Source organism: Sarcophilus harrisii, chromosome 3 (genome assembly GCF_902635505.1).
Source record: "Sarcophilus harrisii chromosome 3, mSarHar1.11, whole genome shotgun sequence".
Classification (NCBI taxonomy): domain Eukaryota; kingdom Metazoa; phylum Chordata; class Mammalia; order Dasyuromorphia; family Dasyuridae; genus Sarcophilus; species Sarcophilus harrisii.
The window spans coordinates 431,858,313-431,885,784 of record NC_045428.1 but is presented as its reverse complement, the minus strand read 5'-3'; the positions used below and the strand labels follow the sequence as shown (position 1 = coordinate 431,885,784).

The 27,472-nt window shown below is 37.7% G+C and overlaps 1 long non-coding RNA gene across 1 annotated transcript; it reads left to right on the top strand.

Moving 5' to 3' along the window:
• The first annotated feature begins 7,380 nt into the window (after positions 1-7,380).
• On the top strand, positions 7,381-27,032 carry LOC116422090. The gene is made up of 3 exons (XR_004232677.1): positions 7,381-7,651; positions 16,374-16,466; positions 26,879-27,032. It is a non-coding gene; the product is annotated as an uncharacterized LOC116422090 (long non-coding RNA).
• Positions 27,033-27,472: the final 440 nt, after the last annotated feature.

The window sequence follows — 27,472 nt, the reverse complement described above, 5'->3', positions numbered from 1 at the left end:
TATGGACAAGAGTACAGCAATATGAGAATATGTAGAAGGATTGTGACCTGCACCATTGGATGTACACAGATCAACAAAATATCAATGTATTGATTTAGATGGGGGCAGCTAGGTGCCTTATTGAGAAGAGTACCAGGTCTGGAGTCAGAAAGACTAATCTTGAGTTCAAATCAGACACTCACTGAGTAGACAAATCCTGCGCAAATGCTGGGCATCACTTAATCCTCTGTGCCTCAGTTTCCTCATCTATAAAATGAGCTAGAAGAGAAAATGGCAAAGCATTAGAGTTTCTTTGCCAAGAAAACTCCAAATGGGGTCATGAAGAGTCTGACTCAGCTGAAAACTACTGAGCAATGAATTGACCTAGATAAGTTAAATTGGGACTCTTGTTTTCCATGACTTCAGGGTAGGTTTTCACTTATTGGCACTACAGTAAACTTCCTGCTAATATTGTTTCATTCTTTGTTCTCCTAGTCCTAGCATTTGGCAGGTTGCAGGGCATTTAGCAGATTTCTTTCTTTCTTTTTCTTTTTTAAATTTAACAATTCACCCCCCCCACCCCCAAATGAGGGAAAGCCCATGTCTTTCAAGACCCCTCCCTTAACTCTTGACTGAGTTAAGCTAGGTGACTTGGTGGATAAAGTTCTGGGCTTGAAGTCAGGAAGACCAGAGTTCAAATCCAGACTCAGACCTTTATGAGCTGTGTGGCCTTGGGATAAATCACTTCCCCTCAGTTTCCTCATCTGTAAAATGGCAATAATAATAGCATTTATTTCTCAGAGTTGTTGTGAGGATCAAAGTACAGACCATTTGTAAAAGCGTTTGGCTTCTAGTAGGTGCTTTATAAAAGCCTAATCCCTTCCCCTCCGTTTTGAAACGTTCTCCCAAGTTACAAAAGATCCTTTCAGATCAGTGTTAAAAAGCCAAGTCAGAATTTAGAGTATTTTCTTTCCATTTCCTCTTAGCTGAAGACAATCATGACTTGTTTACGATCGGCAGTAAAAACCACTTTTTAGTGTTCACATAAATAACCTATTATCTACCCGGTACTTTTTCCAAAATCTTTTTCGTGATGGCCATGAGCAAAGACCTTGCACTGAAATCGGATCCAAACCGCTCAAAATGTAGTTATTAATTACCCTATAAACAGCTTCAAAGAAAATCCAGGTGACTGCAGTTAGGAAAATTAAAAAAAAAAGATAAGATGGGACCTTTCTCGGCGTTATTGAGCTCGCTATCCTGACAAGGCACAAGGAGACCCTAATTATGCGGCAGCATGACTTTGAGTGCACTGAGGGAGATAATGAGCACCGCAGCAGGCAGGCGCTGCGAGGGGCAGCTGGCAGCGGGGTGGAGGGGGCAGCTCTGCTCTGCGGCGGGAGGGAGGGCCTGCCGTGGCTCCACTGTGAGATGGGATGAGACCTGAAAGGGAGCTCTTTCTCTAACTATTGCGCGACCCCCGCCCCTCCTACGCGTTTTCTTTCGAGAAAGAGAACATTTTCTTGGCTTTTGTAGACACCAGGAAGCTATATCCGCGTAATTGAAAGCAGCGGGGAGGCAGGATTATATAGAACCCCTCTTTAATTTGTGCCAGGGATCCGGGGCTCCAGCGAGATCGGGGGCAGCGGGAGGATTGGGCTTTGCTGGCCTCCAGGTTTGGGGCAGCCTTGGACACCTCAACGAAGGAGGGAACAGCTGGCGCAGATCCTTATCCCCTCCATTTCTGCCTAGTGGGCTTTTGCAGTTATTCACCGTGGATATGTATACCAGGGCACTTCTTCTCCCGTAGTGCTGGCTTCCCCAAGAGGGAAAATGGGCACATAATGCGCTCACGTGCCCTTTGCTTTATGCCAGTACGTCTGGCTGCAGCTGGAGGATGGAGTAAGGGAGGAGGGCTTCAACAATACAAAAAACTTGTCCTGGCACTTGGTCTCTGCTCATTTGGCTTGGGAATCTGGGAAAGCATTTTCTGGTTGTGTTGGACCTTTTGAAAAATAGTTAGAAACCTTTCCTCTTTCCCCAGCTCCTCCACATAACTACAAATTCAGGCGACAGTTGATTTGTCATGAACTCCCCCAAGCTACTGCCCTTTTCGATTTAGGCCTGTTTTCATGCCACATCCTGGCAATTAGTCAGAAGATGCCAAATCCAATCAAATAGTCTTGTCTTATGGAGACTTTACTTAATTGATCAAATTGATTATTCTGATGTCATATATAAAGGAACAGGGGAAGGAACATTGGCTTTGGACCAGTGTTTGGCTTCTGTGTGTGCAGTTTATGTGATCTTAGAACAGTCACTTCCCATTTTGAGGCCTTGGTTTCCTTATCTGCAAAATGGAGGTGCCTTCATTCTTCCATTCTTTTGGTCATTTAGGTTGGCATCCTCCAAGTCATTCCCAACTCTTCACTTTTATTCACTACACATAATCAGATAATTGAGGAGTCTTGTCATATCTCTCTACATCTGTTTCCTTCTCTCACACAGCCATCTTATTTTTCATGAGCAAAATGAGAGAATGGATTAGAGGATCTTGAAGGTCCCTTTTAGCTTTAGGTCTATGATTTCCTCCCCCTACTTCCATTCAGATCCTTATCACCTCTTCCAATTGTTATAGTGTTCTAATTGCTCTTCCTGCATCCAGCTCCAGCCCTTTCAAATCCACACAGCTGCCCACATAATGCACAGGTCTAATTATGCTACTTTCCTGGTCAAAGACCTTCAGGGATTGCTTATTATCTCCAGGATAAAATACAGCCCTTTGGTTGGCATTTAAAATCCTTCACAATCTGATTTCAATTTATCTTTCCAGTATTAATCCTGATACGCTCTATGTCCCAGCTAAACTATCAGACTTGGAGTTTGAAGTACATATAGTCCATCTGCTGTCTGTGCGCCTATTTGGATTGTTCCCTAACCTTGTGTTGCAAGGTGCTGGAGATCATTTTTACTGGCAGGAAAAGTCTTCAGCACCCAGATACTAGGGAGATGCAGGAACTGAGTGCCTAAAAGGGACAGCATTTTTTCCTGTGCCATGGAGGAGAAAGCTTATGAGTGGTGAAAGGGGCAGAGACTCGGGGAATGAGTGGAAAGATATGTGGCATGAAATTCAAGAACAATAAGCAATAAAGAAGGTGTGGAGATTGGAGTGGGGAAATTTAGAAATGGGGAAATGGTTTGGGAGTGACAATGGTGGGGATGGGAGGGGTGAGGTATAGACATGAGGGCATGGTAGAGAGAGATAGAAAGATATATACATTCACATACACACAGAAAGACAAAAGACAAGAGACAGAGAGATAGAGAAAGAAACGTAGCCAGAAACACAGGGAGAAATGAGGAGGCAGATTCAGTTGCTGGGATCTAGCTGAGACTTCTGGAGCTATATGAGAAAGAATCTTTTTAAGCTTGTGCTTTATAGAAGTTCTCAAAGCAGGGTTTCAAAAAAGGCGTGAATACAGTTTCTATTTTTCCCTGGCTGGAAGAGAGATCAAAATAGCAATGGCTGTTTGGTGGGGGCTGGCTTTCCAGGCAGAAGAATTCTCAATGTGAGGAGAAGCCAATGGCACTAGGATAGTGATCAGAGAGTATCAGATAATGCAGATGGGCAGCAAAGGGAGTGGTTGAAATAATCTAGAGGCAGCACTGCACCAGCAGTGTGACCTTGGGTAGGCAAGTCATCTTTCCTTTCTGGCGTACGGTTTCCTTAACTCTGTCACTGATGAAGGCATTGGACTAAATAGTCTCCAAAGTCTTTTCCAGACATGACAGTGTGTGAGTCTGATCTCAGCTTCCTAATCGTTCATCCTCTCCCTCTGCTACACTCCTAAATCTGTCATCCTGCAGACATTCCACTCTCTCTTTTCTCCTTCACCCGGGCACTGGCCCTCATTTTTCTCCCTTTGAAATCTTGATGCTATAGTTAACCATTTCAACATTATACAGATCTCTATTTTCAAATCTCTTGTCCCCTTATTATTTCATAGATGGGGCCTAGAGGAAAGGGAGTGAGATTCCTACTTTTCCCTCCTGCAGAAGTTTAGCTGTATGCTTGAATTTGTCCAGTGGTTTTTCTTTGTCACAAGGGAGAAGGGAGGGTTTGGAATCTTGTGAAGGGGAGAGGAAGGTATATGGGGAAGGTATTATGATATAAAGACAGTAACAACCATTTTTAAAGTGAAAAGAGTAAGAAGGACTTCTCCCTTGCCCTCTTTGCTGGCTCTTGGGGGAACTCTAGCTATTTTCTTTAGATGGTCTCTTAAAAGTCTAGTCCTTAAGTCTTATATCTCAGATTTCCTTGGGATAAGACAGTGGGGAAAATAAAAGAAGTAGAGATGGGGATCTGTCCTTGATAAGCTGACAGTTTTGTTAGGAGGATAAAACTGATGTGTGGAGAAACTAGATAACTAAAAGGTAGGGATTAATCAAATGCTAATGTGTAGCAGAATGTATAAGTGCTAGGAATTCAGAGACCACAAAAATCGATATTATGTTGGCTGGGCACCAAAGAAAGGAAAAACTCACAAGGTACTTAGGTAGGATACAAAGATTTGAGATGTACCTTGCCACTTTTTATAGGAATTTAGGTAATTTTGATGCTTTCTTAGATTCCATTTTTTGGGGGGAGAGGTGAGGAAACTAGAGAAAATATATGCACATAACCTTATAAGTTTAATTCGCATCATTAATAGTTTCTTAAGTCTAGACAATTAAAACAATAAATCAAGTCCTAATTGATAGCATTGCAGATTTCTGAAACTTTACAGTCTTAAAATTCATTAGATCTGACTGCAGCACAACCCTTAACTAGAAGGGAGAAAGTGGAGGCAAGGAGGTCAGTTAAAAGGCTTTTAACAATAGTCTAAGTGAGTCTGAAGGGGGGTTATAACAGTGAAAATAGAAATGAAGTACCAGATATGAGAAATATTGTGAGGTAGAATCAATAGTATTGACAACAGGTTAGCCATGGTAAGGAGAAAGAAACATCAAAGATGATTCCAAAATGTTCAATTTGGATAACTGGGAGCACCAACAGAAGAAAACTCTTCTTCTGGCTCAATTCTTGAGTCAGAGGGTCATCTTATTTTGAAAAATCCGGGAGCACTTTGAGGGATGTCTCATTCCTTTTGGTTTATTGCCTTGTTTTGAAAAATCCGGGAGCCCTTTTGGTTTATTGCCTGATCCAAATAATCTGGTTATTTCATATTCCAGAGAATGTGTTCACTAATTCCTTTTACAAGCACATAGGCTGATAATGCTGAAAATAGAAATATGTTTGCAGAAGTTAATAGTTGTATTAGAGCTGGTAGAAACTAACAATACCCTTCAATGAGTTATTCTCCTTCCAAAAGTCTGTGTAGTCTCAGCCATTTTTAGTACTATTCCAAATAGTAGTTTCAACTGGTTGGGAACTCAGGGATTGCTCCTTCATCTTACTACTTCACCTCTGTGACTTCTCTGGCTGCTTGTTCAGGAATACTTGTCTTGCAGCTCATGCAACCAAAAGTTTGCATGAGCACCACTGTTCATTGCATCCTATTGTGTTTTCTGTCGCAGTCTTGTGTTGATGCACCTGCAGCTTTTACCTCATACAATTCTCTATAGGTCTTAGCAGAGAGTACCAGTGGGATGTTCTCCAGTGTTGTTCTTTCTCTCTCTATGAAGTTCTGCCTGAAAATTGTATTTTTTGCATTTTCCCTCAGTTTCTAACAGATGGAAGTCTTTTGTTTTCTTAGGAGCCCAACTCTTTGTCTTCAGACTCCCTGGCCCATCTGTGTGACAGCTCAAAAGCACAATTCCAAGGTACTTTTTTTTTTCTAGCATCTTTTCTTATACTATGGATACATGGTTCCAGACCTCCACACAGAAGGAGCTATCTTTCCTTGTACCTTATAAATGCATAATTCTCCCCTATTTCTTATTAGTTCATGGCTAGCATAGTTGTATAACAAATTCACGATTTCCAAAGATCAAAACAGGGTAGGGCCTTTGGATCAATCTAACTAGATGAGATTAGACCTGAAATTAGGTACGAAATAAGGATAAATGCAAAGCCTTACATTTGGGTTTTTAAAAAAAATCCACTTCAAAAATATGATAGTAATTTGAAAAAATATATAGATATTTTAAAGAATCATAAATCTCAAATAAATCAACCAGGGTTATATATCAGGCAATAAATGCAATGAGATCTTGGATTTTATTAAGAGGAACATAGTTTTGAGAAATAAGAAGGCAAGAATCTCTCAGTATCTTACCTAGATCAGACTATACATGAGGATATTTAGTTGTAGGTATCATAGTTTAAGAAGGACATTGTCCTTTTGGATACTAGAAAGTGTCCTGGAGGGCAATCGGGATGTGAAAGGACTTTAAATTCATGTTATATGAGAATTGATGATAAAAACTAAGGCAAAAAGAAAGAAAGAAAGATAAAAGAAAAACTAAGGCTCCTTAGTCTGCAAAAGAGAAAACTCAGGGAGTAGACATGACAGCTGTCTTCAAATATATGAAAGACAGATTAGATTTATTTTGTTTGGCACCAAAATAGGTAGAACAATAGGTAGAAATTGTAATGATGCAAATTTAGATTTGATGTTATGAGGAAAAGCCTTAATCATTTGAATAGAATGTGTTGCCTTGGGAGGTAATGAATACTCTCCTCCACATCTTATTGGGATCTTCCACAGGAGGCTAGATGATCACTTTTGGATATATTATAGTAGGGATTTTTTTCACATATAGCTTAGACTAGATGCCTACTGAAGGGTTTTTTTTCCCCCAAATCTCAAATTCTGTTTGTCAGTAAAAAAAATTATTGAATTGTTTTTCAGTCATGTCTGACTCTTTGTGAATCTACTTGGGGTTTTCTTGGCAAGGATAATGGAGTGATATGCCATTTCTTCTCCAGCTCATTTTACAGATGAGAAAATTGAGTCAAACAGGGTTAAGTGACTTGTCCAGAGTCACAGAGCTAGGACATATCTGAGGCCACATTTGAATTTTTAGAGGAGTCTTCTTTACTCCAGTCCTAGTGCTTTATCCACTGCACTACCTAATGGCTCCCTGTAAGAAAGGCTGCTTCTCAAAACATCTAGAGGAAGAAGGGGACATATATTCTTGCAATTTCTATGTTCTGAGAAGGGAAAGATTTATAGTACCTGATACATAGGGAAGTTGGGAGGGGTAGGTTTAGGAGTTTAAGATGATAAGTTCAATTTTGTGTAATTTGAACTGGCACTTAAGAGGACAGATCCGGACATTAGAGGAGAGAGAGACTAGAGATCCCACTTTTGGAATTCTCTTCATGGAGGTAATAATTGAAACCATAGAAATGAGAAAGGATGGCAAAGGACAGATTCTTTGAGGGTGCCCACATTTAGGGGATAGGAGGAGGAAAAGGATTTAGCTAACAAGACAGGAAATCATTAGAGTGATAGGATATCTAGCAGAGTGTGAAAATTAATGGAGAAGAAAATATCATGAAAGAGAAAAAGATAGAGAAGAGTGGCAAGTACTTCAGAGAAACAAGGGAGGGTAAGGATGGAGAAGAGACCATTGGTGTGTTGGAGAGGGAGTTTTTCAGTACAATAGGGAACAGAAATCAAGTTTCAAAGGACTGAGGACAGAGCAGGGAGGTGAGGAAGTAGAAGTGAGTATCAACCTTGTAATTAAGTTGACAGAAGAGTGGGAAGTGGGAAGAGTGGAAAGAGAGTGGGAAGAGAACAATCCACAAAAGATTATCTAGCTCACAATCAGGAAAGAAGGATTACTCTAAAAAGTGATAACTTGGCAGTGGGAATTCTGTGGTCCTAGGTTGAAACTTCAGGAAGTAATTTCTTTCTTTAAGGCAGGTGCAAAACAAATGGATCACCAGGGGATTGAGGATTTCTTTTTTTCACAACCCTCCTTGCAATGCAAAAAAGTCTATGCTTGCTTGCTAGGCATTTTGAAACTCTTTGTCACATCAGCATTTCTTTACTCACTTGAACTGATTTCAGTCTTGGTTAATAATATTTTGGAATGGTGTGTTTGTTTGTGTATAATTTACCATTTATACTTCCCACTATACTTCTAGTATCCTATAGTACAATCGATAATGTAGTTGATATGTCCTTGGTGTCAGTAAAAGCTATATTCAAGTCTTAAATTTGATACACTGGACAAGTAAGTCACTTTAACCCTTTCAGAGCCCGGCAGCTCTCAAAAATGAATTACAGATGAAATGTTGGTCTATATCAGTGTGGAGTTGCCATACCAGAATACCTTAGACTCTATACATATTTCCCACAGAGGATTTCTAGGGATTGTTGGCCACTTCTGACCCTGCTCTTTCTATGAAAAAGTAATTTAAGGTACTGAGAAAATGCTAAATAACATATATAGTCTGACTCCTTAAGTTACTAGTATCTGACACATGAAAGATGCTTTAACAAATGCTTATTGATTAACTATAAAAAAGTGCTGAAACAGAAACCTACAGAACTGAATTGTTTTTCTTTGAGTGGTACAATAAGGTCATGTAGTACTGGGATTGGGACAGTTTTGTAAAGAGATCTCACTCTCTTTCAAAGTTTCTCTAGACTTTTGATTGAACTACCATGAATACTAATTATGAGAAGAAACAATGATAGGTTATGATATTCATTGTTACTCAAATTCTCGTCTGTTCTTAGCCTTTATTTTAAGTTCATAAAACCATAGATTTGGAGCTGGAAAAGACTATAGATACCACCTAATCCATTGCCTTCCATCCCCCATTTTACAGATAAGGAAACTGAAGATATAGAGTTTGAATGACTTGTCTAGTGTAACACAACTAGAAAGTGGAGAAGCCAGGAACCAAATCTATGTCCCCTGATTTCAAATCCAGCATACCTTTCAGTGGATCCTGATACCTCTCCTTCTCTCACCCTCATGAGCCTAGGAAATTAGTGTGTGTCTGACTTGAAATACAAAATATCTAACCCATGAAAACCCTACCTTTTTATATAAATGCTATTCCCGGGTCTAATTTTGTGACAGTTGGTAAACAGCTTCCAGGACTGACCAGCAGTGCTGCATATAAAGTCCAGTACTGGGCAGTACTTTCCAGAAAATCCAACTTGAATGATCCCTTGCTATAAGCTTTCAGAAACTGGCTTATCCTGTTGATCCTTATAAAAGGACTGTGAGACTTAAGGATGCAGACTTAGGTGAAAGCATTCATTTTGACAGCTTAAGAATTACCTCTGAATCCATATCTCTTGTCTCCTGCCATTCCACAGAGGCTCAACTAATGGATAGAGCCTTGAGAAAACTAACTCATCCTGCAAAAATCAACTTTTTTTTATTTTCTGCTTCCTACTCATACAACAAATTGCTGTACAGACTATACCAGATAAATTTGCATTTAGAGTTATTAAAAAAGTTGGTTGTTTAGGAAATATGAATTGAAGGTAGGCTTTTGCTTTCCCCTGATGAGAGCTGAGAGAGGAAGAATGGGGCAAATCAATGGGTCATAGGGAAAGTTAGGGCCTTATTCTATGAGAAGTGGTAAAAACCTTGAACTCCTAACACGTGTGGTCTATGACATCAAGTTGTGTGTGAAGGGGATTATTTGCTCATTTCCCAAATAGATTTATGCCCTCCTCCTCCTGGTAAAAATCATCATCAGTTTTGCTTCCAAATGTCAAAGCATCTCCAGTCTTAGAATGGTTAGAGACAATGATGAAATGATACTTGGAATAGCTGGTTGTCCTTAATGCCTTTCAATATCTTAGCTCAAGACTTATCCTACTTCAAAACTCAGTTCAGGCCCCATGTCCAGAAACCTTTACTTACTAACTACAGGCCACAGAACTATCCCTTTACTCTGAACTCAAAGCAATGCTTCTCTGTATCTATATTTATCAGAGATATGGATTGTTGGTGGGGAATTATAGATTTAGAGCTGTAAAAGATCTTAAAAGTCATCTAATTCAATGGTCTTATTCTATAAATGAGAATTTTGAGGCTCAGAGAAGTGATGTAGCATTTCCAAGTTCATAGTAAGAATCAGAGCTGGGATTTGAACCTAGATTTCTGACTCCACATTTTATACTCTTTCCACTGTACCAAGCTACTTAACACTTAAAGGACCCAACAAATCAAATAATGTAAAATTTTGCTTGATACTTCAATAATATTCTTAAATTCTGGCCTTTTTAAATTCTAACCTGCCTGTTGCTCTCTTATTTCTTTGTCATTTATTTAATTTTTATGTTGCTACTTTACTTTTTCTCATGTATCCATATCTTGTTTTCACAATTAGATTTTTACACTTTGTGAGTAATACAGTGTAATTTATACAGTGGCATTCAAACAATATTTTTTGAATGGATGAATAAACAAATGTGATTGTATTGTTGAGGAACAAGATTACACTGAGGGTAGTAATCCCCCCAGTGGGAGGGATCGCAAATTTTCAAAGGATGGGGGTCCTTTTTATAGGGTCAGGGAATCGTTTTTTTTATAGACAAGGAATCTAATAATAGTAATAATAGTCGCTAACAGTGTAGTGCTTATGTACCAGATACTGTATTAAAGTGCTTTATAATTATTATCTTATTATTGTTGAATTCAGTGCAAAGTCACCAGCTTCACTTTTTCCTCTGGAGCCATTTGGATCCAGTGATAACATATAGATCAGGAAGACTTGGATGAAATGGGAAACTTTGTAAAATAAACTCTTTAACAGATCTCAGTTTGACTGAGACTATGGCAAAGAATAAATATAATAATGAGAGGTGGGCCTTTTGTAATGAGGGGTTGGGTATTTGTCTTTGATCTTGTCACTCATGAACAAAGACTCCTCACAAGCTAGACCACTCCCTCTTTACTCTTTGGCAATCTACAGGAAGGAATCTATTCTCCACCCAGTCAATGAACAATGAACAATGATGGTAAGAATTCCACCTAAATTAGATTCTCTTTGTAAGATCTTCCAACTGGGAAAAAGCATGTAAGGAAAGCATGTACCCAGAGGATTTGGACAATCTCATCTATCAGCAATATCCTTCACAAGAATTGGGCTTTGAATGAGGAAATAGGGAAAAAGCCCTGGATTTCCCCCACATTAATTGGCTTGGAGTCAAGAAGATCTGAGTTCAACTCCAACCTCAGAAATTGATTAGCTATCTGATCCAGGGCAGATTACTTAATCTCTGTTTGCCTTAGTTTCCTCATTTGTAAAATGGGGATAATAATACTTACTTCCCATGGTTGTTATAATAATAAGATAATTATAAAGCACTTTAACACGGTATCTAGTACATTTCTCTCTAAACTTTTCTTCTCATTTTAAAAATGATGGGCCAGTTTAGGATGGGATATAAGAAAGTTTATTTAAGGTCTGTGGCACAAATAGACTAGCAGAGTAATTGGGCCTATTGGTTTAATTGAAGCAGCTGACAGCTAGAATATAGCTAGAACAAGAGGAGCATTTCTTCCCTGAGTGTTTCTGACTGAGAGGTGGGGACGAGAACAGGACCCTTGGATGTATCACTACATAGTAGACAAGGGAGAGTGTGATCTGGGCTTGCCCATGTGACACCCAGAGAATTCCTCTACTTTTAGCTCTTGGTTGCTTTCTTGTTTCCTTTTTTGCATACAAGTCAGGGACCACCAATTCTAAGGTTGATGCTTCCATCTTTGGAAATAACCTAAAGGAAGATGCTGAGTTTGAGAGTTGAGCATTCTCCTTGATGGCATATGGGAGCACAGAAACACTGAACTCCCAAAATATATAACGGTTCTAGGACTCTTCCTATATGGACCACTAAATGTTGGGGAGTGGAAGTTAGACCCCCAAAATATATTGAAGTTTCAGAATAGTGTCATGAGGTGTTGTGCCCTGCTTTTTCAAACCCCCAGGCAGGGGTGACAAAACTTACTGTACTTTCTAGAGTCCCGCCGGGGTGAAAAAACATACTGTCTTAGTGGAGGAATAATGAGGTGAGACTCCCAGAGATGGTTAAAATATGGAGTCCCGGATGAAAGGGGAGGGAAACTGTTCCCTTTACTGAAACTGGGTTCCCTTTAAAATTATCACTCTAAAATGGTGTCCCCTTTTTGATCTGAGAGATCAGGATCTCCCAGGCTCCAAGGAGTCTAGAGAGAGGGCCAATTCTCCCAGGATGAGAGAAACAACATTATTCAAGGGCAAATCAACTCCCATTGATCTTTTTGAAATTCTAAATTCTCATTCAATTGAGAAATCCTGGTCTGATAAGTTCAGGCTGTCCAACCCCCCTGCCAAGAGCTACCCATATAACAGGTTTCCTTAAACTCACTCCTTGCAGAGGTCCAAGCAGCTTGCTAGGACCCTGCCTGCTAAGAAGGCATTCTCTTCTCAGTGCCAGACTCCATTTCCCTAATAGGACTTTGCCACCATAGAAGTCAGTCTCTTAGCAAAGTGCTTTCTATCTAACAATAAACTTTCACTTTTGCCAATTAATAATTTGGAATTTCATGAATTCTTTCATGAAAAACCTGCGCCAACCAAAAGGGGATTTTAACAACTCTCTGACTGCCACTGACCTCATCACGTTTATTCCAAGGTCTTCCTCCTTTTTATACCCTAATATGCATGTGCTAAATATATACTGTGCACGTGGGACCACATGAACAACTTGCTATTGTATGTAGTCTGCCACCTGGTATCACTCTGTTTCAATCACAACACAGGTTGTCCCTGTCTCCTGACTTCTCAGGAAAGGTAAGAGCACCAAAGGGAGGTAGGGAGCCAAACCAGATCTTGTTAGCAGGTTCTCTTTGGGCTGAAGGGTCTTATACCTCACCCAGAGTTTCCCTACTGTCTGTGGGCCTTTACAGTGAGGTGTCTCACAAAGAATTTGTAGGCTTAGACCTCTAAATCAAGAGGCGAAGATTTTATTATTATTCTATTGATTAATGGGCTAAGTTCCAAAAGGGAATTTTAGCAGTTAACAAGGGGGGACAATGCAAACTAATTTCCCACGTGAAATTCACTATTAACAAGTGGGAAGATGCCATTAAGGCCAGCTAAATTCCCAATAAACTACTCATTGTGACATTTAGTAAGGCTAAACAGTGGGGCACAAGTACATTCTTTTATAGGAGAAAAATAACTGGGGCAGGGGTGGGGAATGGGGATGGGGATGGGGGCCAGAGTCAGCCTTCTATTGAAAAGGGGGAGAGAAATCAATGCTTATATCCCCTGGGAAGAGCTTGAGATAGAGAAAAATAAACTCTGTTTAGCAGTTAATGAGGGAATGTTGTTGTTTGTCTTTTGTTCTCAAACAAGATTATGACATCAGGAAGGTGATGTCATGACATGCAGGTGAATCAGATGTGTGTGAAGGGGGGCTGGGCAAAGTCACCAATTGGCCTTCTGATTGGATCATGATCATAACCATGAGGTCATGATAATTTTGTCAATGCAAGGAATGCAGGGAATTCCACTTAAGGATCTAATCCCATCAATGCTCCTCCCTTCTTGCTTTAGGGAGTAGTTTGGCTTCCCCATTGTTTGTAGTAATTCAGGCTCTCCCCTGATAATGCCCCTATCTAAAGCTGACTAACGACCTGGCTCTTTTTTTGTTGGGATCTTTTTTATCCTATCACTCTCACCTGAGGAAAAGGTTTTCTAAACCACATAATTCTCAAAGAAGGAGATCCTTTATAGAGATGATCCCTAAAGCTTCTAAAGATAAAGGACAAAGCCAGGCCATAAAGGACCAGGAAATCTGGACTTTGCCAACCTTCCAGGATTGTGCTTTAGAATTACAAAGAATGTGCAGGTCTGAAATGAACAGGGATCATTTGTTCAATTATCCCACAAAGTATTTTCACCTCCTGAGAGGAATCTAATGGACTATTTGGATGCTGAATCTCTTGGACTATTTGAATGTTTTATGTCCTTTATTTGTTCATGGGTGTAAATGGGACTAGGTGAAGATTTCTTTAAAAAAAAAAAAATCTATGAGATGTAGTGAGTCAGACTCTAGGCTTAAATTTCAGGAAGTCACTGGGACCCACAGGAAGTAGAGAGCATTGCTGAACATTGGTCCATGGTTACTTCCTTTTCAATCCATCCAATGAACCCCAGTCTTTTGCTTCAGATACAAAAAAACATTTATTTGGTCCTTGCAAGAAGAGGTCCAAGCATACCAGCTGACTTTATGGGACCACTTAATAGACATCCTCTCTTCACTTTCATTTTAGCTCTATACTCTCAAAACAGTTTAAATAAGGATCTTAAGAGAGGTGTCCAGAGGATGGATGGATATTGAAATCTGTCCTTTAAGGAACAGAATCTATTTCCCAGTTGATAGGAGATCAATGAGTGGTCAAAGAGCTGTCCTTAGGGATGAGGAGAACTGACTTTGGTGAAGAAAATTGACTTCATTATGTGATTAATCCAATACTCACGATGAATTTGTTGGAAAATCTAGATCCAGAGGATAAAACCTTTGTCCAAGGACATTTGCTAACTTAGTAAATCATACTGTAATGCTGGAGAAACTGAGGCAAGGTAGAGATTAGAGAGGGTTTTAGATATTTTATTAGAGGGACAGTTTGGACTGGTCAAGCCATCTTAGCCAGCCAGGTGGATGGGACTATTGTCTCAAAACATTCAACAACGCTCGAGGGGTACCAGAGACTCTTATAGGTCTCCAGGGATCAGGGAAATAAAATGGATAGAGCACCGGTGAGTGGAAAATTCCAGGAAAGGACCATAAATTCAGTTCTGACAGGTTGGGAGTAAGGAGCAAGGATCATAAATTCTGATAAATTGGGAAGAGCCTAGGAGACACTAAGTCTGGTTCAGAGGGTTCCATCTAAGTATTTGAGATAAGCTCTCTGAAGTTTTATAACTCTTTGGAATGCTAGTGGTCAGGGCTCCCAGTCCTAATGTCCAGAAAGGGGGTTGCCACCAGGGAAACTGAGACATAACAATATAAAAACATAAATTTTATTCATCATTGTTGAAGAATGAGGGATTTTCACATCAGTGATTTTTCTAATAGGCAACATCCCTTGGCTCATTGTGGTTGTGTGGGACTGGTGCTAGACCCCCTTTCCCAAATGAATTAATCAGATATCTTTAGGTACAAAGAAAAAGCATTTATTTAGTTCCTGCAGAGAGAGGCCCAAGGACACCCAGCATCCCAGCTCCCACCATGTTCTCATGGACCTGACCAGCTGGAAGCTTGACAGGATTTAAATAGCAAAAGACGGAAGCCTTTTCTGGATAGACTAAAAGGAAGTAACCACCATTGACTAATGGTCACCAATGTTGTCTGCTTCCTGTGGCTTGCTGCAATCTGGGGTCCAAGGCCTGATCTTCCAGCTCTGGGAATAGGGATCATGTGACTTAGACCTAGCCTGACCTACTCTATCTCAATGACTTTTGGAGAAATCTCTGCTCGGTCCCCTTCATGGTGATAATCTATTGCCCACAAGATTTGTCTTGAGACATTTCATAATACATAGAGCAGGTACCCTGACCATTTCCTACAATGACATGTGCTTTGGCCTCTTGATAGTAAAGGTTTTGTTTATCTCTATGTCTTTGATTCCCTGGTTATAAGAAGGGGGCAGCATCAAAGCTGAGCAGCAAGAGCTTAATGGAAGACCTCCACCCTTACTCTCTCTTTTCTTCTGAATGGGACTGATTGGATGAAGTATTTATCAGTATTGAGGCACATGATCTCTGGAGGGATGAACTTTGAACATGACATGACTTGTGGGAAGCAGCTAACACTGGTGACCATTGGTCAAGGATGGTTACGTCCTTTAAGTCGATCCAATTACAAAGCTTGGATATTTGGCTTTTAAGTCTTGGACAAGCCAGGAGCTGGCCAGGTTCCAGGAGCAGCACATGGTGGGCCGTGTGTCTGGGCCTCTCCCTGCAGGGATTAAATAAATGCCTTCTCTTTGTACCTGAAGATGTCTCTGATTAGCTAATTGGGACAGGGGGGGTCTTACTCCCTCCCCCCCACACACTTTTGAATGTGTTCTGTGAAGATTCTGATTTATCTCTCTCCTAGACAGCCCATGAAGGCAGAGGAAAGAAACCCCATCTCTTGCCAACAGCCCTGGCAGCTGTTCCCATATAATAGCAAGAACGTGTGCTGACCTGGATGAGCCTGAGACTGGACCTTAAGTCTATGATTTTCTCTTGGTATTAGTTTCTTTCTTTAATCCTTAGATTAGAGATCCTCTCAGATCTTCCAATCTAAGAGTAGTACTGAGATAAATATTTTCTACTTTTGTGAGATCAAAAAGACAGGAGCTCTGGAGTTTGTGTGTTTGTTGCCCAGCAAGAGTAACTTTTGTTTTTCCCTTTTCCTCTGTTTTTCCTTTTTTAGGAGAAGATAAGGATTGCCAGGAAAATGAAACCAAGGACTCATCAAATGTGGTTCTTTATCAAATTGCTTTGACAGTATAGAGCCAAGATGAAGGTAAAGGGAGGCTGCCTGTTAAGTGATCCCATAAAGTATTTCACATTTAAATATTTTAAGTATCAACCTTCTAGGCGAGAGTAATAGGAATTATGGGTTAATTTTTTATATTTTAAGCCTTTGTCAAGGAGTATTTATGATACTTTTATATTTTAAGTATTTATTTTATGGTGGAGGAAATAAATCGCTGTCCTCTGATAGTAGATCAAGTATGACTTCATTTCTAGAAGGGATTTAATTAATTCCTTTTAGGTTCTACATGACCAACACACCATCTTTTCTGGTCACATATCTCTCTGATAAAAATATTTTTTATGTTTCTCCTGTGTAATGTTTCATTAATAATATGTTGCTGATAACTCATACCCCCCATAAGCCTCTCCATGACTCTGGGAATTCCATCATTCATATCTATAAAGCATCATCAGCAGATTATTCATGTCTTTTAAAAGAGTTTTTGTTTCATGGAGAAGCCCTTGATCACTAAAAAACGCTATGTAATTTCCTGGAAGCAATCTAGACAACTGTACTTCTATTTAATTTGGAGACAAATTCATTGTTTATTTAGTGCTTGTTTTGATAGACAAGAGATATTGGGGGTGTCCAGGAAGGACTAGCATCCCTAGTGTGAAAGGTTGTCATGTCCTTCTCCGGGCTGGTATCCACGTTTGATATCCATCTGTCACCAAATTCTCATCTGTGGGTCCAAGAAATTGTAGCATGCTCAAAGGTTACATCCTGGCTGAGGGTAACCAACAGGCCTCCAAACCATGGGTAAGTTATGGGTTATCTACTCCAGGCATGTGAAGATTTTCTCTTGGAAGAATGTCTACATCAAAACAATTTATTCCAACAGCCATGGAGGAGGCTGACACAGGCATTGTAGGGCACTTAGAGCTTAGTCAGAAACTGAAGACCCCAAGGTCATCCATTGCATCCCAGGCCATTGTCAATTGTCTTTAATGACTTCAATGACTTTTGAGAGAGTAAGACTGACAACTTTGCACAACTTTGTCTTATTTAAATCCAGTTCACACACAAGTCAAAGGCATCATTTCATGATGTTATCTGTCCTCTTTTAAAATGAAGGACAAATAACAACTGATGGACAAACAGATGTACTTATGGACCAGTTCTGTGGGTTATCCATACAAGTATTTATCCATCATCTAGATAATAGACATTCTCCATCTATTTTTTTTTCTAATTTTTTTCCTGGATAGTGAATTCTTTTGAGTGATTATAGATTTCATCTAAAGAGCTTTAGTATGTTTGGAGCTTGATGTAATCAACAAAGTATCACAGACAAACCAGGAATATCTGGATGATTTCTTTCTTTATAGGGAATCAGTTTTTCCATTGGATTCTGCACTGGACATCTTCCATGAAAGTGGCAATTCCTTTTGGTAACCATTCTTCTCCCTCTCTCTTTTATGCTTTCCTTGAAATTGGCTGGTTAGTGAACAAAGTTCTCTATATTATTATAGCTTTCAAAATTTTCTTAAAGTTTTACTAAGTATTTTATAATAATGTAATATTATATTAATATAAGCTTTAATACCTGATGAGGGAGAATTATTAATGATGTGATGATTGGGTTCTAAAGCTAGGGCTCAATCCAGCCCACTGCCCTAATTTTCTTTTTTCTTTTTTTAATAAAAGCTTTTTCTTTTTCAAAATACATGCAAAGATAGTTTTTAACATTCACCCTTATAAAACCTTATATTCCAAATTTTTTCCCTCCTTCCCCTCTTCCCCCTTCCCTAAACAGTAAGTAGCTCACTATAAGTTAAACATGCAATTCTTCTAAACATATTTCTATATTCATTATGCTGCACAAGAAAAACCAGATCAAAAGGAAAAAAAAAGAAATTTAAAAAAAAACAAGTAAACAACAACACTAAAAAAGGTGAAAATACTATTCTTTGATCCACATTCAGTCACCATAGTTCTTTCTGGATGCAAATAGCTTTTTCCATTACAACTCTATTGGAACTGCCTTAAATCATCCCATTGTTGCAAAGAGCCAAGTCCATCGCAATTGATCATCACACAATCTTGTTGCTGCTGTGTACAATGTTCTCTTGGTTCTACTCACTTCACTTAGCATCAGTCCATGTAAATTATTCCAGGCTTTTTTGAAATTAGACTTGTCATTTCTTATAGAACAATAATATTCCATTACATTCATATACTATAACTTAGTCAGCCATTCCCAAACTGATGGCCATCCACTCAATTTCCAGTTTCTTACCACTACAAAAATTTTTGGATATGTAGATTCTTTTCCCTTTTTTATTATCTCTTTGGGATACAGCCTGTAGAGGCACTGCTGGATCAAAAGGTTTGCATAGATTTATAGCTCTTTAGGTATAATTCCAAATTGCAATCCAGAATGGTTGGATCAGTTCACAACTCCACCAATAATATATTAGTTTTCCACTTTCCCAACATGTCCCCTTCACCATTTATTAGTATCTTTTTCTGTCATCTTAGCCAATCTTTGCATTTCTTTAATGAGTGATTTAGAGAATTTTTTTCATATAATTAGAAATGACTTTATTTTCTTCATCTGAAAATTATCTGTTCATATCCTCTGACCATTTATCAATTGGGGAATGGTTTGTATTCTTATAAATTTGAGCAAATTCTCTATATATTTTAGAAGTGAGATCTTTATTAGAAATAACTGGATGTAAAATCTTTCCCTCTTAGTTTTCTTTTCCTTTCTTTCCTTTCTAATCTTGGCAAATTCTAAAGAATTTTAAATTCTTCTAAAATATCAAAAACTTTGGTTTTGTTTGTACAAAATCTTTTAAATTTAATATAATCAAAATTATTCATTTTACATTTCATAATGTTCTCTAGTTCTTTTTTGGCCACAAATTCCTTGCTTCTCTACATATCTGAAAGGTATGAAAGACTATCCCTTGTTCTCTTAATTTGCTTTTAGTATCACCCTTTTTGCTTAAATCATGAAACCATTTTGACCTCATTTTGATATAGGATTTTCAAAGATTCTTAAATGATTACACCTTGTTAGAGAAAAGCCTTAAGGGCATTTTGCTTTACTGAACACATTTAAACAAAAATGATTAAATATATTGATATATTTTATTTTGGTACAACAGATGCTTCTTCACATATAGTCAAACAAGCTTTCCTGAAAGTACATGATTAGTGTATCACATTTTAATTAAAGAATTACTGATTTTGACAGTATGGTAGTAATATCAAACATTCTTTTTTATAGTCAACAAAAAAAAAACCACATTGATATTTTTTATTCTTGCTTAACTATAAAAATGTTGTCTCCTGTAGGATGTCATGTGCAAAAGTCTGTCTTTTCATAAATCCATCAAGTTACATCAATATGTGTGTAGATTATTTTCTTAAGGAGTTTGTAGAGATGATAAAATGAGCATGTACATCAATAGTTATTGACATTTGACAGCAATAGGTGGAAGCTACAGAGAGGTAGGTTGATGCTGAAAAAAGTTTTTTATAATTTAAAGCTACAGTGCAATAGTGCCATGGACCATCTTCAGAAGTAGGGACAGTCTCCAAGTAAAGACTAGATGATCACTAGTCAGATGAGTTACCAAAGGAATTCTAGTTTATATACAGGTTATACTCGATGGCTTCTTCTTGTGATACTTAATAATACTGTGTAAATTTTTTTTTTTTTGCATTACATCTGTTTTCATCCAAATCTTTGATTTCAATATTAAACTAAGCAAGATCATAAGCAGAACCCTCTGATAATCAACCAGACACTTTCCTATACATAGACATCAATCAATCCCCTTTACATCCAATTAACTATACTTTCCCCCACTTCATATCTCTCTACATCTTGCTAAAAGGATTTCATGACTGTTGGATACCTTAATGGAATCCAGATATAGTATTTTATGATAAAAGCATTGTAGCATCATGGAAAGAATGCTAAATTTGGAGTCAGGGACAAAGATTGGCCTTCCCACTCACCATTTGTATGACCCTAGGCAATCCTTTTCACATTTTTGGCACTTAGCTTCCTCATCTTTAAAGTGTAGGAATTGGACAAGCTAAACTCCAACATCTCTACCAGTTCTAAATCTGTGATCCTTTGAGATTAATTTAGTCTGGCATACAAAATTACATACATTCTCCTTTGGAGGGGAAGGCACTAGCAATTGAGTAAATCAAGAGGAACCTCCTGCAGAAGAGGATCCTGAGTTGTCTTAGAGGAAGTTAGGGATTCCTAACAGAAACTGCAAAACTGACACAATGCCAAGCTACCATTATTAGGGAAGTTGTAGAGGAAATTCATGCTTCAGAAACTGGATTAGGTCATGCATATGAGGTCAAGGACTTTCATTTTTGTCTTTGTACCCCCAACAGGGACATAATACAGTGCCCGAAACATAGTAGGTGCTTAATAAATGCTCTTTAGATTGATTGCCTCAGTAAGTAATTTTGGAAATTCAGTTGATTTCTTGGCATCACTTAGCATCTTCATTCAAAGTTCAGCTGTATTGTTGTTTATGATAATAATAGCTAACATTACTATGTGCCAGATACTATGCTAAGAACTTTGTATTTATTTTCTTATTTTGTCCTGATGACAACCATGAAAGACAGGTGCTATCATTATGTCCATTTTACAGAGAAGGAAACAAACAGACAAAAGGGTCATACAGCTAGTAAAGTGTCCGAGGCCAGAAAATCTCAAGTCATGAGTCCTCAAGGCCTGAATCCAGGCCCAATGCACCTAACTACCATTAAGGTTTTTGGTGAACGATAAGTATTTTTTAAGGTGAATGATAGTATTTTAAAACTTAAAAGGCACTAAATACATAAAACTATAGTTATATAAGGTCATTATGTAGCTTTAAGGACCCAATATTTAAAGGATACCTGCTTAGTTCCAACCAATGTGAAGGTTTGGTGAGCCTGCTTCTGGGCATGGGTAATAAAGGAGTCCTTCTTCCCATTTCAGTATATTATACATATAACCTGTTTTCTGTTGGCTTACTGCATGGTAATGAAAGCTTTTTAATTGGCTTGTGTGCATACAAAAAATTCAGGCCAATTATCTCTTGTTCTCTTCTTTGGTAAATTTTGAGTGAGATTGAAGAATTTTAAATCTCTAGTTGAGGGAGGAACATTGAGCCTTATCTCTCACTTGGTCATTCTAGATCTATAAACTGATGGAACTTCTACTATGTGTCTTGTGTTTATTTTTTCTTGATTTTACATGAATTAGTATTGAGAGATAGAACAGACTAGGAAATGCTCCTATAGCTGCAAAAGATTAGAAAATCCACCAGATGGTCAGAAATTGGAGTTGGAAGCTAAGCCTGGTGAATAAGCTGTATTATAGCCCACCCATAAAAGAACCCAACTGCAAAAGCACCATGTTTTGCAAGCTACGAAGCAACTCGTCCATTCTCCAAGTGAACTCTGCAAAGGGAGAAAATGCCTTCCAGGGATGGGAGATATTCTTTGGACATGTGTGTTCCCTGTATGTGTATGTAATTTGAATCTTCTTTCCCCATGGAAATTTGTCTATGTCTACCAGAAAGTGTTGGGGGGGCACTTTAATTTTGAGCCCACTGTCTTGAGGGACTGAATATGTGCAGAGGGAGATCCCTCCAATTTTGGGGAGGGAGTGTTTTTGTATTTCTATCCTAATTGATAATCAACTACTTTATATCAACTGGTTGATATTGGTTAGATGGTTAACATCAATATTGTGATGAACACACTGGGTTGGGGTTCAGTAAGATAGCATTAGAAATTTTAATTTCTTAGCGTTATTCCTAAGGAATTCTCTAAGGAGAGAAGTAGTCACTGCTTCTTTTTAACCTGAATTCAAGAAGGTTTGGAGAGGTTGTGCTTGGGGTTCAGTCACAGTGATGCTTCAGTTGGCTCATTAGTAACCATTTCATTGGATTGTTTTATTTAAGGAGAATACATAGATAAGGTTTACAGGAAAGAATTATATGGCAAAGCAAAATGGGATGAGATCTTGTCACCACAAAAGTTCTAAACTAAGAAAATAAGGCAAACAGAGATAAGTAGATGGAACAATGCAAAGAGTGCTGGGCCTGGAGTTAGGAAGACTCATTTTCCTCAGTTTAAATTTGTCCCCAGACACTAACTAGCTGTGTGACTTCAGCTAAGTCATTTAACTCTGTGTGCCTCAGTTTCCTCCTCTGTAAAATTAGTTGGAAAAGAAATGCCAAATTATTCTGGAATCTTTGGAAACTCCAAATGGGGTCACAATGAGTCAGACATGACTGAAAAATCACTAAAAATAACAACAAAAACCAAGAATAAGTCCTATATGAATTGATGATTAGTTTTTTGAAAAATGATTATGGGGAAGATATAAGAGATCTTATACCTTAAGCTGAGAAATTCCCCACATATATAGAATATGACTAAAGTGAGTTATATAAAATCTAGCAATAATATTTATCGAAGACAGTTATAGTGATAAAAATGGTATGCAAGATAATATAAGTACCATCTATGGTATATTTTCTTAGCTTATATGAATCAGCTAAATGGAGTGATCATTACAATTTTAGGTGGACAGAATATTACTCAATGAGATTACAGGGATCCTCAAACTTTTTAAATGGGGGCCAGTTAACTGTCCCTCAGACTGTTGGAGGGCCGGACTATAGTAAAAACAAAAACTTTGTTTTGTGGGCCTTTAAATAAAGAAACTTCATAGCCCTGGGTAAGGGGAATAATTGTCCTCCGCTGACACATCTGGCCCACGGGCCGGCCATAGTTTGAGGACCCCTGCAAACTGTTAGAGAAATGAATATTTAATGAGATTTTACAAGGGGATGGACTTTGAGGAAAATGTCTAACTAAATTTGAACATGAAATTTAACAAATATGTCTTCTATAAATTGAGAATATAATTTTTAATCATAAACCTAATGGTATAAGAACAAAAAATTCATAGAAATAGTATGGAATTAAATTATAAATCAATCAATACCTTTCCTAGGATCCTATGGAAATGGGATTGCCATGAATAACTAGCTTCAAATCCAAGAATAGAGACAGATAATTGGATTATTTCTTCCTTTATGCATTTGTAAGGTCCATTGATGTCTACTTTTTTTTCCAAGTATTGTACTCAGTCAGTCAGTTAACAAGCATTTATTAAGCACATACAATCTACCAGGCAGGGCAGCTGGGTGGCTCAGTAGGTAGAGCTCTGGGTCTAGTCAGGAAGACCTAAATTCAAATCCAGCTTCAGACATTTACTAGCTGTGTGACTCTAGGCAAGTCACTTAACCCTCTGTTTGCCATAATATATTGGAGAAGGATATGATAAACTATTCTAGTATCTTTGCCAAGAAGCACCACATGGAGTCACAAAGAGGCAGACAGGACTGAACAATAACAATGAAAACATGACAGACATTATACTAAGTTCTGAAAATTTAAATAAAGGTAATAATCTTTCCCTTAAGGTGTTTGCAATATAATGGGGGAGACAAAAAACAAACAATTATGTATGAACAAAATATATTCAGGAAGATTTAGAGGCAATCTCAGAGGGAAAGAACTAAGATTAAAGAGAACTGGCAAAGGCTTCTTATGGAAGATGGACTTTAGCTGAGTGTTTAAAAAAGCCAAGGAAGCCAGGAGGCAGTGAAGAGGGAAACAGTTCCAAGTACAGGGGAAAGTCAATGAAAAGGGAAAAAAAAGGTATTTGCTCTTAACAATACTTAGAAAATTTAATATATAGTGCCAATAACTCAAATGATCTTGAATATTGATTCAGATGATGATAAATAATCATTTATAATCGTTGTTATTTCTTTTGCTTTCCCTACATATTTTCACTTTATTTATATAAAAATCTCAGTGTTGCATTATAATAACAATTTATGGCTAAAGATTTCCCAGCACCAGGTGATGGCTCACTTATTTCAGTAAGCATTCAATGCTGCCAAGATCTAGTCAGTCAATTCCTTGGAAATCCTTGTAATTTTCTTTTAAACGGGACTCTATAGAGTGCTAGACAATAACAATACTTAATATTTACACAGCCTTTTCCACCTATTATCTCCTTTGACCTTCACACCAGTGCTGTATGTAGGTCATATAAATACTATCTCTTTTCTGCAGGTAAGGAAGCGGAAACCAACAGATGTCAAATTATTTGTGTAAAGTCATGCAATTTGGTAGGAGATCCAAGCCTTGAAATTGGGTCTACTGATTCTAAATCTAGTAATCTATATGATTGATTAAGCAGTTATTAAGCATCTATTGTGTATCCAGCAGTTTACTAAGTGCCAGCATTTACAAATTAAAGCAAAAAACAGTCCCACTTCCCAAGAAGCTTACATTCTATAAGGATATATAGTTATAGTATAACAATATATATTGCATATATATTGTTATGTGTATATATAGTATAACTATATATATATATATATATATATATATATATACATATATACATATATATGAAATAACCTATACTTAGGTATAAACAAGGCATATACAGCATAAATTGGAGATAATCAACAAAGGGAAAGGAAGATCTGGAAAGGTTTCTTGTAGAACATGAGATTTTAGTGCCATTTAAAGGAAGCCAAAAGATGGAAATGAGGAAGGTGAGCATTCTAGGTATGGGAAACAACCAGAGAAAATGACCAGAGCTGGGGGCCATTATCACTAGATTGCAGAGTATGTGATAGAAGAGTAAAATTTATAAAAAAAACTAGAAACGTAGGAAAGGGCCAGGTTAAGAAAGGCTTTTAAAGCCAAGCAGAGGCTTTCATATTTGATTCTGAAGGTAAGGGGAGTCACTGGACTTTACTGGATTAGGAGTGACATAATCAGAATTTTGCTTGTTGTTTTAGTCATGTCCCATTTGGGGTTTTCTTGGAAGAGATACTAGAGTAGTTAGCCATTTTCTTCTTTGGCTTATTTTACAGATTAAGAAACTGAGGCAAATAGGGTAAAGTCACTTGCCCAGAGTCCCATAGCCAGTACTTATCCAAGCTTAGCACTCCCATCTAGCTGCCCAAACTTATGCTTAAGAAAGATCAGTTTGACAGCTGAGTGGATGATAGATTGGAGCTAGGAAAGACTTGTGGTTTGAAGACCAACCAGCATGTTATTTTAATAGTCCAGGAGTGAATTGATGAGAGCCTGTACCAAGATGATGGCAGTTCTAATAAAAGGTTTATGGTTCTGTGTATGTGCATATTATACCTTCCCTTCCAAACAGCTAGAAGGCAATGAATCTATAATCCTTCTATTAGGACTCACTTGCCAATGATGTTCTTTTCAACTCTAATATTCATGATTTTACGATTCTCTGATGGGATACTTAAATCATCTGTACATCTTCTGAACATGTCATCAAGTCGCATGCGAAACAGCTGATCAATTCTTCACTTTTTCTTCATTTCTCAGCAGAAAGGTGGAGGAAACAGTGACAAGGATCCCAGCTCTAAGCTGATGTGAAATTGAACAACCTTGGGACAAAGATACTCTTGATTTCATTTTTAGCATTCATAGATTTAGAGTTAGAAAATGTTAAAAGTTTAGAAATTATCTGTTCAATATGACTCTTTAATTTGTATATATTGAAGACTAGACAGAGAATGATTTGCTTTAACAGGAATGATAATAATAATAATAATGATGGTGATAATAACAACAATTATACTAATATACCAATAAACATGTACCCTAGCTTTAGGAAAGCCTATCTAAACAAAATTAGAAAAGAATTAGGCTTGCTCTTATTGCCAGAGGTTTTTAAAAAGAACATAGCTTTAGGGGGAATGAAAGGCGCTTAAAAAAAATTAAATTCTAATTATTCAATCATGATTAATCCCAATGAGGATGAAAAGGAGGAGGTAGATAAAGAATATGGCTAAATAGGGTAAAACTGGGAGTGGTGGAGGGATTTGAGGCAGTTTTAAAGTTGATTTAGGGGAGAAATTTCCTAACTCTTAGAACTACCCTAAAGCAGAAAGGACTACTCAGAGAAACCACAAATTTCCCCATCATCTTCAAGTGATTCTTTTTCTGATGTGAGTAGCACTAGATGATTCTGATGATGTTATCTTCTGAGCTCAGAATTAGAGAAGGCATGTCATAAAAGAAGGAAGGAAGGACACATGGAGAATTAAAAAGAAGGCATATAAACTGGGTAAGAATAGTGTAAAAAAGGCTAAAGCCCATTATGATCCAAGAAATATGAAAAATATACTTTAGTATTTCTGTATACAACTTGACATGGGTAATAATAAGAATGAAGTTCATACTGTAAAGAGTGAAAAAATATGCTAAAAAGAAGCAATTGAAACACTGAATAAGTGAGACAATAATAAGACATTATATAAATGCTTTAAATAAATTTATTTTTCCAGGGCCAGATCATTTGCATCCTACAGAACTGAAAGAATATGCAATTTCATCATTAATAATAATTTGGAGATCATGAAACTTGAGAGAATTGCCTGAAACCAAAGGTGAACAAATGACATTCTAATTTACAAAAAGGGTAATAAAATTTAAGCTGAAAACCAATGATTTTGGTCATATTTCTGGTGAAAAAGTCAGATTATTAAAGAGATGAGGCGTGAGCACTTAGAAGAAGAAATGATGGGCACTAGGGCTAGAATGAATTTACTAAGAATGAGTGAACCTCACCTCATTTACTATTTTGATAGTTACTACATTAATACATTAAAAAATACTTTGATTCAATCAATATTATAATAATATCCTTTGAAGGTGGAGAGATGTGGTCTTGATATTAAGACAATAAGTTTTCACAGTTGGTTGAACAACTGTGCTCAATTAGAGTGAATCAGTGACTTAATGTCAAACTAAAGGGAGCTATTTGTCACTGAAAAAGATTTTGTTTTTGTTCAGTGGCTTATATGAAGATGTAGAAGACACTCTTATCAAATTTGAAAATGGCATAAACTTGGAAGAGTTAGCTAATGTGATAGATTATA